General features: G+C 42.0%; 1 long non-coding RNA gene across 2 annotated transcripts; it reads right to left on the reverse strand.

Annotated features, from left to right (window-relative positions):
- Nucleotides 1-297: 297 nt before the first annotated feature.
- Nucleotides 298-8337, reverse strand: LOC141571000 (uncharacterized). 2 transcript variants are annotated; one of them, XR_016019234.1, is made up of 3 exons: nucleotides 5822-8337; nucleotides 1302-5251; nucleotides 298-705 (listed from the first exon to the last, which is right to left on the reverse strand). It is a non-coding gene; the product is annotated as an uncharacterized LOC141571000 (long non-coding RNA). The 2 variants fall into 2 exon arrangements; XR_016019233.1 differs by having other exon boundaries at nucleotides 1302-3250; nucleotides 4908-8337.
- Between the last annotated feature and the right edge of the window lie 6184 nt (nucleotides 8338-14521).

Consider the following 14521-nt stretch of genomic DNA (forward strand, 5'->3'; position numbering starts at 1 on the left):
ATGGCTTATTTACACTTCATTTATCAAGCACAACCCGGAAAGCCTTCTCTGAACACAGCAGCTCACCTTCCTCTAGCAGTTCATACTGTCAGAACTGATAATCCTCTTACTGCCTCATGTGATTGTCTTCAATAATTATGTTGGTTGTAAACTGTTTGAAAGCAGGCCAGTGCATGATGTATCTTAGTGTCCTTAAAAATGATAGCGTTGCATCTTCTTTATAGTAGGTGCTTAAGGAATGTTTTGATTCATGAATGGATCGAGTTTAAATGGCCCTAAATATTTCTCCCAATTTTATTTATGTAGGCGAATTAGCCTGTGAGCAGATGGCATTCCTATAAGCATACTAGATGAATTTCTGCTAACCATAACATATATACCAGAATCTACATCATGATGTCCCCAGATAATAGGATTAATCTTAATCAAGTGAAGAATCTAAAAAACAAAATGTAGAAAACAATTTTCATTATTTTAGTTAAATTTTTTTCTTGATTAGGCAATTATTTTCAGTTTGGAAATGTGAGGATAAAGAAAGTGGTAACTACAAGCGAATTTTCCTTTTGCGGTTCATATTTAAGAATTTTCATTTATTGCTTTTGAGGAAAGCTGCTGCAAAAGGGAAGTTGAAGACAAGCTGAATAAAGTCTTTCCATGAAAGATAACTGCAATGAAACCACTTCTGCTTTCTTCTTAAAAACACATCTGGAAATTGGAAGAAAAAAACAAGAAGAAACAAAAGGAGGAGGTGTCAGATTCCAACATTACCAAACATAGATATAGAGCATTAATGAAACAACTAACTTCAATAGCTAAGTCTCAGCAAACACTTCTGGAAACATCCATTGGCCTCTTCTCTCCTTGAGTATGTGACTGTCGCCGTCTTTTTACCATCCTAGCAGAAGCACTGCATTAATAAGAATAAAGTGTAGGAGTCCAGAGGTATTCTAAGCATTTACATTCTGTTGTCAACCCCATAAGAAAATTCACCGTGCCTATTTGTGAATGCATATTACAAACACTTTCAATACCTTTTGTGAAAAATCCATAGAACTGGCTAAAAGCATTGGTTTTTCAACCTTTTGGAAATATTGAGAAGAGTTTGAGCAGCCTCTCTTCTGAACAAAGAAATGATTACTCTGATTATTCTTCCTAAAGAATTTTTTAAGATTATGAATCCATCGTAGCATGTGTGTTTTAACTCGACTCGACTCTCTCTGTGGGCATCTAGAGGGCTCTTAAAAATACAATAAAACTTGAACTAAATTCCATGAAAACTCAGATAAGAGAAAATTACCTACCTCTGAATCCTCTTTGGAGAGTGTTTTAGAGAGATCGAAAAAGGACATTGATGGATTCCTGCAGACGAAAGTTTAAGAAGTAATAATACCTGAGTGGGATGAAAAAAAAACCACCAAAGTTGCTGAAGTGTTCCCAGTGTATTCTGCTGGTGCTTTAAGTTCTACACTGTAGTAATTGGAATGGGATTTCATGACGAGAAGTTTTTACCCACTCACACCGACTGCATCCTTGTAAGAGAGATAGAGACTAAGTGTACCTGTTATGACCGTTACCATCGTGGTCCCCAGGGAAACAGTGCACGATAGTTATCAAAACTGTAAAAGTACAGGAGGAGAGCAGGCAGCACTTCAACAAGCTCAACACTCCAACAGACTTGATGCTTTAAAGTAAATAAATAACAAACTCATACAATTCTGCCTAACTAATCATGAGGAGGGGAAAAAAAAAGCTTTATTTCCTTCTTTATTTCAAAGGTTTTAACACTGAAAAACAGCCCACTTCGCTTGAAAAATATTATTTATATTCCTTATTTCTTCAAAGAATATAGAAACTCAATAGGGTGGTCAAGTACAACACATTTTAAGGTGTAGGTAAAGTTCAAAATAGCTGTGAACACAAATAATTCATCTACCCTAAGTTCTTTAGATACAATAACTATTTACGCCTTTCCTGGTTCCATTTTAGCTTCCAAAGATATGTGGCTAAGTCATACATAGGCAAGATCTTTTATAGAAATCCATTATATGTGACGGCAAAATTCCCATCCCCAATCTCTGTACTTGAGATGTACCTTTTTTCCTTCTTGTCCAGAGCTGTCTTTGAAATCCATGGGCTCTCACTACTACTGCATGATAAGAAGAGCTGGTGAGGGTTTTTCAGCCTTCTTAGTTCTCATTCTAACTTAACCTAGACTCACTCTGCGTAATGAGGAAAGAGAGCGTGCAGTAGCCCTGCACATATATGCTACTGAAGTCGAGAGGAGGCTTGGGGTAGTAGAGCAGACCGGAGCCTACCATCTCCAGATGCAACATTTTCCATCACCTGCTATGTTGTTCTCAGGGGTTCATGTCGCTGCCCACGCCTAAGCCATTGCAGATCTAGTTACAGGTGGCCAATTGCACCTGATCTGTACTTCCTAACTTGACTTTCTAAGTGAGGTAAGGAAACCAAGCTTAACAAACAGCAGAGGTACAGACTATGGAGAAAAACAAGATGGGAGTATGTTTCCAAAAGTCCAAGTCACGGGTGGTTCTGAGTATTTATTACATAACCTGTGCAAACTGAGATGCGATGTGGTTGACTCCTGTTCTCTGCCCAGCTCCCCTCTGATTCAAGCAGGCTCTGATCTTCCGGAAGGGCAGGATGGCAAAGGTCCCCCTGCCTCCCGGACGGTAAAGCAGGATGAGGTCAAATCTCCACATCCTTGGGACTTTCTGAGTCCAGCGCTCTTTGTGTCTCCGTTTTTATAGTGTATTCTTCCGCTTTAAATATCCATGTTCTTGGATGCTACCCTCAGTCCATTCTCTTCTCACTTCACTAATATTTCTCAGTAAAAGTCTAGACCTTTGGCTCCACCTACCAAGGAGGATTCAAGAAAAGAAAAAATACAAAATTGCAAATACAAAATTAGGTATGAAAATGAATACTTACTAAGAATAAGAAGAAGAAAAAATCACAGCATATTAATGGATAGGTCACAGCTGGTCCTAGGGGCGACGCACCATGCCCCTTCCGCTGTCATAGGATGTGGATCTACTGCTGTCACTGGGAACAAACTGTGACTCCCTCCCCACTCCCACTTGTGTCAGTTTCCATTTTCACGTAATTGTGCTTTGGAAAATTACCTCTTTCACAAATAAGGTGCCTGGTTAGTTGAGAGATTCCACTGATGCTTATGAGTCTTTTGCGCAATATTTCATCAAGTTTTCTTGCAAATTCTGGTTAATAACTAATAGAGGAAATGAACAGTCATATCTGGTATTACAAGTGAAACAATTATTAAAAAATAAAAACCCTTGAGACAAATCTTGTTTCTTTCCCCCCCAAGGTTTTTTTGTTTCTTTACTTACATTTCTTAACCACAACCATAATAAAAGACAAATTTTACTCTACTAGCCCACCACTACTCTTTAAAATACATACAGATTTGCAAGATAAACAAAACATAGACTACAAATTACTCTCAGTAGTTAAGATTCAATTGCATTGATAAAATTATGGGAAAGGGTTCATTTTCTGGTGTTGCCTTTTGCTTTTTTTTTTTTTTGGAAATCCTGGTTGCTGGCTTACTCTCTAATTTGGTAATTTGCAATAAGTTTCCCAGTCAGTGCAAATTAGCAAGGTTTAGCTATAATGTGAATATTCATATCTTCATTTAGAACCATTCCACATGCCTTCCCCTGGTTTCTAAAGACATGTTTTGTTTTGTTTTCTAAACCTTGGAGAAAGCTCTATGAAATGTATGGCTATGATGTTTATGAAAAGGTATTTGATAATCAATGCACTATTTTTCACTTTCTATAAAGAAAATGTCAGCGACTTTGGCAATATTGTACTTCAAAACCCCGAAGACTGTCAGACAGGCCCATGTCCGTACCGTGCTATAGTAAAGAAATATCGGTCCTTGGAAGGGAAAGGGTTTTCTAGCCCAGGCTGAGCAATACCACATGACCACACGTCTCGCCTACGTGTAAGCTGCCAATGGCAGAATGTCTGCCTCTCGTTTGCTGGCTCTAAGCCCTCCACACAGCATCCTGTTCTACAGCCACCAGGGCTGTGTGCTTTCCGCTCTCTGACCTGTGAGGCACGCTAGAGAAATGTTGCCTCTCTCTATGACCCTTTAAAGACACTTCAGTGTCTTCCGAAGTTCTCACCATGGCATTCACTTGCTTTCATCATTCTCCCTGACCACCACTCCTCTTCATGGTGCTCTAATTTAAATGCATGCTGGAGACCGCCACTGGCAGTGGCCTTCTTCCTTAGAGAAGTGACAATAGGATCTTACCGGTGAGTACACCAAAACTCCCGACCTACAAGTTCCTTAGGATACCCTCCTCAGCCCTGGGCCCTACTCTACTGCCTCGCCCGACTCAGGCCTCAGAGAACTCCAAGGCTGTCTTCCCCTCTCTCTCCTAAACATGGTGTTATTCAGATTGAACTCGTGTCATCAATCAGCTTGGAGATGAGACTGATCACATGAAACAATATCCTCATGAAAAAGGAAGATGAAATTACCGGCCGGGACCAAAACAAGATGGTAAGATGGACAGTGGGGTGAGAAATCAGAGTTCCTTATTTTTCTGCATCATATCACCTCCCACTTATGGTTCTAATATTCCTGAAAGAATCTTGAGCTTTGAATTTGAATGTGTGCTCTGACACATCTCAGAGACTCTCTCCCCTTATTTATAAAATGCGGATACTACCTCACAAAGCTGTAGTAAGCACTAAAAAAGAAAATACGTCAAATACCTAGCCCAGAGCCTGGTGCAGAGCTGGGCCTGAACAGACAGTGATGTCATTGTCATAACTGAAATCATTAGTATTAAAATGGCATGTGTCTGAACATCCACCCAGGTCCTTGCTGGGGCCCTGGGGTTAATTACCGGTGAAATAGTCATTGACGCAGTTTGGGCTCCAAATCCAAGAGGGAATCTGACTAGAAGCAGCCTAGTCTACGATGAGCCAGCGGGACGAGCCAACTCTGGGTTATTTTCAGGAAAGGCAAGACGCAAAAAACAAGATCATCCAATACTGAATCCAATGGGCCAGGCACGGGAGAATTGACGGCCAAGATTTCAGAGTCGTGATGGAGTTGAGGTTAGCACAGGAACAGGTGGGCAGCAGGTGGCAGCCGTCCTAGCCCTCAAGCACAGGTGTGCACTTCCAGCTCACCTCTCAGAGCCAGAGGACACCTGGTGCTGGGGGAGGTGACACAGGCAGAAAGGGTCTGAAACAGGACAGAGAGCATGGAATGTGAGAGATGAGAATGTTTTTAGCCCGTTTGAGCAATTTTTAAAATGCCACGCAAATACTATTCTGATACTACCACCTGTGGAAAACACCTGTGCTCAAAGCCAGCCTACCTGGAAGACCACATTTACTGAGCAGCAGTTATTTCCTGAAAATCAGGTATCTGCTCTCAAAGTCACAGCCCCTGCTGGGCAGACACAGCCATCAGACCCAACAGCTGTGTCCATTTAAATGACCCGGCAAAATGACCCCAAGGGGACAGCAGGGACCCCACAGAGCGTCCCTTCGAATCTCCTTGGTGGCCCTTTCCAGCTGCAGTCAATCTGTCAGCAGCATTTATTGGACACTCGTCCTCAGGGCTGTGGGCAGTTCTGAGAACCGGTGTGCGGTTCTTTCCAGAAGGGAACAAGATGTCATCTCTTCTGCTCAGATGTGTACAGCCGCCCCCTCACAGAGCCAAAGGCTCTTCTCCCCACCCAGTCTCTTTCTATTATACTCCACAGCTTCCCACAGCCACCATCCTGGCGCGTCTGCACATTTTTAATACTTTAGTATAACACGCCTTCTCTTCAGACTCCTCAATGCCTGTTCTCAGGATTCATTGAACACTTTCTGCTGGTCAATGTGCACCCACTTCAAACCTTCATTTTCAGTGTAGTGTTTAAGAGCTCAGTCTAGGGAAGGGGAAAAAAAGGAAAAAGAAGCAAAAGTGTGAGCCTCATGAAAAGGGAAAATCAGAACAGACTGCAATGAAGCTAAACTGTCTATTCATTTGAATCGAATGCTATAAATTTCTAAGCATAATGTTTGACAGTAAACTGTCATCAAAGCAACAGACTCATTATAAAAATGCTAAGGGTATATAAATCTCATTGACTGCTTATCATTACTGTGCAGGGTGCTGATAGGAAATGCCTGGTTATAATTTATATTTCACTAATAAGGTCCATTTTAGAGTACAGCTGTCAAATCTATTACTCACCTTTCTCCAGTTTCATAGTTGTTCTGGACAGCACTGAAATTGAATGTTAAAAGTGTGGTTTCGAGCATTATCGTTTGCTCTGATATCTCATCCCAGCATATTGAAGCATGCCTCACCTCTAATCAGAACTCAACAGCAAAATTGTTTTTCAGAAAGCAACCACCCCCATCAAAGAGAGAGAGAGAGAGAGAGAGAGAGAGAGAGAGAGAGAGAGAGAGAAAGAGGAAAACAGTCCTTTAAAAAGGAAAGATGCAAAAGAATATTATTTGCCCACTTTCAAAACTTAAAAGGGAAAATGCAATTCAAATATTGGCAATTCCAATTATTCTATCCTTCTAACATATTATCAGAATTAATGATTAATGATATTCTTCTTTGTTTTTTGTGGTTTGGGGTTTTTTGTTTGTTTTTGGTCATGATGAAGATATCTGCCAACAAGCTATTACAACATGGCAGGTGCAAGACGAGGCACGGCTGAGGTTGTCCCATTTATCTTTAGGTTGGTATTCAAGGGTCTCGAAGCAGTTTACCCAAGGATGAGGCCACATCCTCATAAGCTCACAAATCGGGAAAAAGTTGTGGGTCCTTACAGATGCTGCCTGAGGCACAGAACATGTCCAAGGAAAATCTGAATACAAATACTAAGACAAGCACACGGTTGAACCTCCACCACACCTGAAGTCTCATATTCTTGATATGCTTAACGCTAAAAATGTCTCAGTAAACTTTCAGAGAAAATGTGTTTGTGTTTTGGGCATACCATGAATTGAATGATACGTTATAGTAGCTCTAATGCACCAGGTCTCGCTTCACTGGAGGTTTCTAGGGTATTGAGGAGCAGACAGACGCTTCTAGAATGTGTCAAGCTAATATGTTAGGCAAGAGTAAAAACTGAGGGCCACAATGAGAGCTGAGCTTTGCCAAAACATTAAAGCAATAGAGAACAGGTTCGTAGTAATCAAATCACAGACCTCCTGGGTCAGAACCAAAGTCCACACTAGAAAGGTCTAAGATGAAGCCCACAGGGCAATGAGTTGCTATTCCCAGCCAGCTGGTTTTGACTGTGAAATGCTTCCTCTTCTGTGGTCACGTCCTCTGTGCATTTTAAAGCAACATTACTTACAAGCTATCCCTGACACAAAGGACCGGGCTTCAGTAAGTGAAATCACTGAATTGTAGGACCTACACAGTAGCTCCTTTCTCACCATCTGTGCTCTTGGATTTCTCATATTTCTGATAACTAACGCCATCGTTTTGGGTGAAAGATGGGACCGTGTTACACTGAATTCTGCTACCAAAGGTCTGGGTTCCCAATCCCCCAACTAGATCATTCAGTTCAAAATCAACATGCCAGATTATAGATAAATTTGTTCCTAGTGTCATTGATGCATAACGTTAGTACTCTGTCACCACTTCCTTCTGAACTTTGCTGGAACTCTCCAGATACTTTCCCTTAGGCTACAGATCTTTAACCAGAAATTTAAGGACTGCTGCCAGATACCCCTTTATTGTTTTCTCTCATCTTTTGAGGCTCCTTCTGTCCCTTTTAAAATTTGGTCCAACTGCTCTTTCCATTCTATACAACCACCCAGCACTCAGCTGTCACTCTTCTGTGTATGTTATAAATCCTTATCTGCCCTGTCCTCTTAAGTCTTCTCTTCAGCCTTTTAGTGAGATGAAAACACACTCATGCATTGAGTCAACTTGAATAAAATCCTGCCTCAAACATCACTAGATCTGTAATCTGGGAGGAAGTCACTTAAACTCTCTCAGCCTATTTCTTCATTAGTAAAATGAACGTGTAAATCTCATCCAGTATACCCCTTCTCAAACACGTTGACTAGTTCATAGCTACCAAAGTAATAATCTCAGCTCCTTTCCACTCACATTTGACATATTCTCAAGGGCACACCCAGGTTTTTCAGTCACTCACAGGAGGTTGCAGCTAGACTGTTGGAGAAGGGTACTTGCTACTCTCCCCACTGCCATTTGTCACAAAGGCTGCCTTGATTGTGTACAAAGCTCTTGAACAGTTAAAAGCTAAATTCCTTTGCTTGGCACCCAAGGCCCTTTGTGATGAGCCTGACTCTCACTCCCTGTGTCCTGTCCTGCCCACAGCTTCCCCCAACACCCCCCAACACACACACACACACACACACACACACACTCTGGTCCCCAGCAATACTGAACAACCAAGCTGTGTTTTGCCTGTACACCTTGGTACATGTCCCCCCCCCCCTCCCCGCTGTGCTCTTTTTTGTTTCTTTGTTTGTTTAAGGAATCATCCTTTAAGTCTCAATTCAAATTCTATTCCTATCAGGAAACTTCCCTGACACCTCCAGGCAAACTGTAGCTCTACTAGCCCCCCACTCTCCTGCCAATGTAAACACTGCTTCCACAGTTGTCATTGGTACCCGTTTATCTGCAGGTCTAGCAGCCCCTTGGATGTCAAGCTCTCCCAGGAACTTTGTCTCTGGATTTCACTCCCAGGGTGTACACAGTACACAGCACATTGCATCTGCTCAGTAAACAGTAGAAGAATAAATGAATGTTACCAACCTCTTCTATAAACCCCCCCCAAAACTTCAAACAGACCGATTATTATTCAGTTTTGTGGCTTTGTAAATACAACATTGGTCTCACACATTCTTCTGGCACGGTGTCTTCCTGGGCTGGATAACAATTTGCTCAAATCACCCTACACCAAACGTGACTTCATCTAGAAACTTATCAAACGTGGCCACACATGTGAGGTTGCAGAGGATGAAACCCTGCCAACATCTAATTCACATTCACTGGTGTAACGAACTCCACAAGCAGGGCATGGAGGTGAAGAGATGAAGATAGCAACTCAGAGGCCCTTGGAATTAATGTGCTTTACACAGGGAAAAACGCTGCTGTTTTAACGTCTGGCCACATTCCTAACTTAGCCAGGTATTTCACTAACAGAAGAAAGCACATACCATAAATCCATCCGCATGGATGGAAAAAGAATTTCGTGCACATGTATAAGGGAAGCATGAGTGATGAGATGATTTTGTTAGCAGAAGCAAATACAGAGATAAGCTGTAAAGGTAAATGCCTGTAGAGTACCTCATCTAGACAACGATGTAGTCAGAGGCAAACCCATGTGACAAGCAGTGCAAATAGAAGCAATAAGACAACCTTCCTCCTAATTTAAGCTCACTTCCATATTGTCATAAACTGGTAATAGTATGCAGTCCTGCTACAAATGCTGACATCTCAATAGCCTCACTCCTGAATCTCCAGACATGCTAAGCAAAGAAAAGCAATTTTTATTTTTCGCTGATAAATGGTTTAATCATACCTAACAGATGAGGCAATATATTTTGAGAACATTTTGTTGTTCAGATCAGGAGGTCAATAATTTTCTTTGGTACAAACACCTCACAGCGTAACTGAGTGCTAGGGGATGAGGTGGTGAGGAGCGGTCACATAGATTTTCTGCAAAAGGTCCTACCGTGTTTCCCCGAAAACAAGACCTAGCCAGACCATCAGCTCTAATGCATCTTTTGGAGAAAACATTAGTATAAGATCGGGTCTTATATTATATTGTATTATATAAGACCCGGTCTTATACTATAGTAAAATAAGACCGGATCTTATATTAATTTTTGCTCCAAAAGATGCATTAAAGCTGATGGTCCGGCTAGGTCTTATTTTGGGGGAAACACGGTAGATTATGTTCTATCTAGGAAAATATTTTACATTTTTATATTTCAAAAATGTTACCAGAGGGGAGAGGCATCAGAATCGGGAGTTTTCCTGTGACTTTGCAGAAAGAGAACAAAATAGCAAGGAAACATCATGCTTGCTAAAAACAGCAACAACACAAAATACAAAAAAAGCATTAAAGTAATAAAAGAGTGGATGTTAAATTTCAATACAGCTTTCAAAATTCAACTCATCCTGTATGTGGTCAGAGGCCGACTTGGGCAAATGTCACTAAAAATAATGATCAGGTAGTGAGAGGACTGTGTGTACTCGGCACAACTCAATTCTGCAAAGGATAATCCCAGGCTACGCCTCCGGAAGACACCGAGTTTTTGTGGCCGGACAATGCACTGCGGCCAAGAGCGGCCAACGTTTGCAGCTGTACATCACGCGTGGTAATTCGCTTCATGTGTCTGCACAAGTCTGTTGTACATGCTTGAGAGCAGACACTTCTAGAATTATACCAACTCTGACTTTTAGTGGAAAAACTCAGCCTGTGTTTCCAGAACATTGCTACAGGATAATGATAGTGAGGTTGGCAGAGCACTTGTGGCTTTCAAATTATTCTGACACGCTATATTAGCCTTTGGAAATCTCTGACAGACTCCAGGTGTTCTAGTTCCGGACTCGCGTCACTCCTCACAGCTGCCAGGAGAGGGAGCCCTGCAGACATGTGGTCATGGGGTTTGAACCTTACAAGGCGACTACGCAGGGAGGGTACTGCTAAGTCCTCTGCTCCTCATCTTAGAGAAAGCTGGTCTGATCTCAGAGTCCCTCAGCTCACACCTTCTGTAATTTTCCCATATGGCTGCATTCTCTGGAGGTGATGGAGGTTCTGGAACTGAGTAGGGCAGAAATCCTAGACAGATGAGCTCCAAGGCATGAGACTTCTAAGGTAAACCACTGTCCCAGTTGTGCTCTATGATCTCAGGGACTGGGGGTTGGGGGTGGAGGGGGCTCCCAGCATGTGGGACTTACAGAGATGAAAGCAGGAATGAGGGCTTCCTCAGAAAGAGGCTCTTTAAGCACAAAACCAGGACAGTCCCAGGCAAACCAGGGCAGTTAGTCACCCTCGTTTTCAAAATTTTAATGAAGTATCAGAAACAAATTAACTCACCAGAGATGTTTGGAATGTTCTGCATTTCTATTTCCAGTTTGCCCATCAATAAAAATGTATCACGGCTCCACATGCAATGAGTCAAGTTATGAAAAACCTAGTGTGGGCAAAACTGGGACTGAACTGAGCCTTTATTTCACTTTCAGTCCTTTACTTCTTAAGGGATAAGAGTTTTGTGCTCTATGATAAGCCAAGTATTAGAGGCTATATTGTTAAGGAAGTAAGACTTAGTATTTGCCATCAAACAATGAGAGAGAGAGAGAGAGAGAGAGAGAGACGAGCAGAGACGCGTCTATACTTTGGTGTGAAAAGGGCTCAGGAGGCCATGGGAAGACAAAGAAATGACCTGTACCCCATGTGTGTTTTGAGAGGGTAAAGGAGGACATGAACATTCAGGGAAGGAATTTTGAATGAAGACGGATGGAACTTAGCTGCACATACAGAGGGAAAGGCATGGGGCATGCGCTGGGCTGCAACAGGACTCTGGCCAAAGAACAAAAGGCACAACAGCCACAACAAGGCGAGACGAAGCATGATGCATTCACAGGACAGAAAAGCCAACACAGTGGCCTCAGGAGATGACACCGCAGAGGTGAACGTGAAGGACTTTGTATCCCATGCTGATGAGTCAAGGCTTGATCTTGGAAGAAACGGGAGCCACTGGAGGGTCTAAAGTGAGGCAAAGACATAATCAGCTACACGGCACACTTTTTGGGGGAAGAAGAGACAAGACTGGAATCTGGTAAGACTGGAACATTTGCTATAAACTGAATGAGGGTGGCCTGTGCTAATACAGGGGCAGTGAGGATGGAGAGAAGTAGACAGATTTTAAAGATGTGAAGGTCATAGTATAGCTTGTAAGAGAAAGGGAGCACCCTAGGATGCCACTATATGCAGCTTATCTGTCTACATATGTGTGTATTCATGATCAATTTGTTTTTCTCATTCTGAAAGCAATTGTGTGCCATCCACACAATTTTAAATTTTGCCTAAGCCATAAGTAGGACAGCTTGGGAATCTGGGGTCATCCCTAGCTATTACCTCTTTAAAATAGCCAGGCAATATGTGTGTGATATATACATAGCCAGATTACATGTAATATAACAGCCAGGTTATATGTATAGATCAAACCCACGCCTGGTGTAGGTAGATTTACAGCCAAAATAATCTCACCTCATGCATTCATCCATCAACCAACATTTATTGAGGCTTTCTCAGTGCCAGGGGCTGGTCTGGACACTGAGGGAAAAAGATGACTGACACAGAATCCCTGCCCTCAAGGAACCCATAGCATAGGGCAGGAGACAGACAATAAAAAGACAATTACAATGCAATGTGATCAGTGCTAGAACACAGGGGCACACAGAGTCACGTGGGAGCACAAAAAGGCAGCAACTTAGCCTGTGGGAGAAGGTTGGTCCATGGAAGCTTCTGGAAGAGACGATGCCCATTGTACATCTACAGACCTCTCTGTTATGGATTTCTAGTTCATCCCATCTCTCTCTTCTAGTGAGCTCTTTATGGATAAAGACTGTGCCTTATTTATCACAGGATCTTGCACAGCAGATATTCAATAAGATGAGTGGGTGGGTGGATGGATGGATGGATGGATGGATGGATGGATGGATGGATGGTAGATGAAATGAATGAAGAGAATAAATGGATACTGACATGACCTCAAAGGATTGAGAAAGAATGGCCATTAATTCAAGGAAATTACCAGGCAAATAGTACTGCATGGTGAAAGGTGATTTATCGAGAAGGTATTGGATGAAACGGGCCATTGGTTCAATTTTGTTGTGTGGAGTTTGACCCTTATTGGTTGATTCTTGTTGCTTAGTATTTATTGAGCCAGATTTTTTTCGGTACGCGAGCTACTCCCTAGGAGAAGGTCACACTTCTGGAAGCTGCATTAACTTCTTCAAGCCACTAGGGTACTATTCAGTGAATTACTTTTTGGTAATTAAAGATACTGCAATACAAAAACACAATGTGCCGAGAAAGGGAGAGCTAATCTTGCTGCCTGCCTTCTCCAGCTGCCTATTTCTGATCACTGAAGAGATAGGGGGCAAATATGTAGGGATTAGGCAATGACAGTCCTGGTCTCCTCTAAGAACCTACAGTATTCTCTTCCTAAAGCCCATGAATTTTTCACATTAGAGAACAAAGATTAGCAGGATCAAGTGACTAAAGTACTTAACGGCTCTAATCCTCATTCCTGCACAAATTCACTCTGTGGTTTTGTACTTATCTCCTTCAAACTCTTTACCTTCTTTGCTGCTCTCTGTGCGTCTGTAGGATAAGAGCAGTTGCGGGCTCTAGACAACCTCTATCTCTCATCTTTTTTCTTCTACTATTTAAAAAAAAAAAATTGCACTAGGTTTGAATGGCTGCCTATCTTTTCATGCCCATATACATGCCTGAAATATATGCATTAGAGAGAAATGGTCGGCCCTTTCCCCCCACCACCTCGCCCCTTTAAAGCCAGTGATGTCCACTTTCCGTTTACAAGCATCTTGCGCTTCTAGTTTGCATCTTTAATAACCCAGGGCACTGGTCTTGTTTTATATGACTTACAACATGCAGTTTTGCCCTAGTTCATTTAAGCAAAATCATTCCTGGTTTGAGCCAAGACATATTCAATATACAATTACCTGGTGGGTCAGTGCTCTGCCGTTTTGTCATTTTTACTGGCATTTTCTCCATTATTGCTAAGTACTGAGCAGTATAAGCTGTCAGAGCCACATGGCTGGCCTGAAACTTAATTTTCCTAAATTGCACAATTCTTCAGAAGTAGCTTACCCCCCCAAGCACAGTTTCCTTGACAAGGGGCAAATAGGGTTAAACTTCAAACTGAGTTATAGACAGCTTACTAAGAGCAATGGTTAGGAGGAAGCAATTAAGCAGAAGTTGGGTTTGCAAGCTGCATGAGACTTTTAGAGACAATAGAGAATTCTGTGTCAACGGGGCTGCTCAAAATCTTTTGAATAGTAAGAGGTCTCGGAATACTACGTGCTGGAGTAACAGGAAGCAGGCAAGGCAAGGGGAAAATAATGTTTCCTGAACACCCACTGTGTCAAAGACAGTGTGCCAGACATGTTTACGTGCACTAATTCTGATAGATAGATAGATAGATAGATAGATAGATAGATAGATAGATAGCCTCATTCCCATTTTACAGATGAAAAAACAGAGACAGAAAGGTTAGTGGGCTGAGCAAGGATAAACAAGTGAGGCAGTGTCGTTCAGACCTAGCTCTTCTGAATCCATAAGCCAATGTTTGTTGCACTGACACCACATGGAAATCAGCTTTCGTGGGACAGAAGACTAGTAATCTAGTGCACTCGACCCTTGAACAACGCGGATTTGAACTTTGTAGGTCCCCTTATACACAGATTTTTTTTCAATATATA

This window comes from Rhinolophus sinicus, chromosome 16, assembly GCF_057876585.1.
Source record: "Rhinolophus sinicus isolate RSI-liver-muscle chromosome 16, RSI-T2T, whole genome shotgun sequence".
NCBI classification, from domain to species: Eukaryota; Metazoa; Chordata; class Mammalia; order Chiroptera; family Rhinolophidae; genus Rhinolophus; species Rhinolophus sinicus.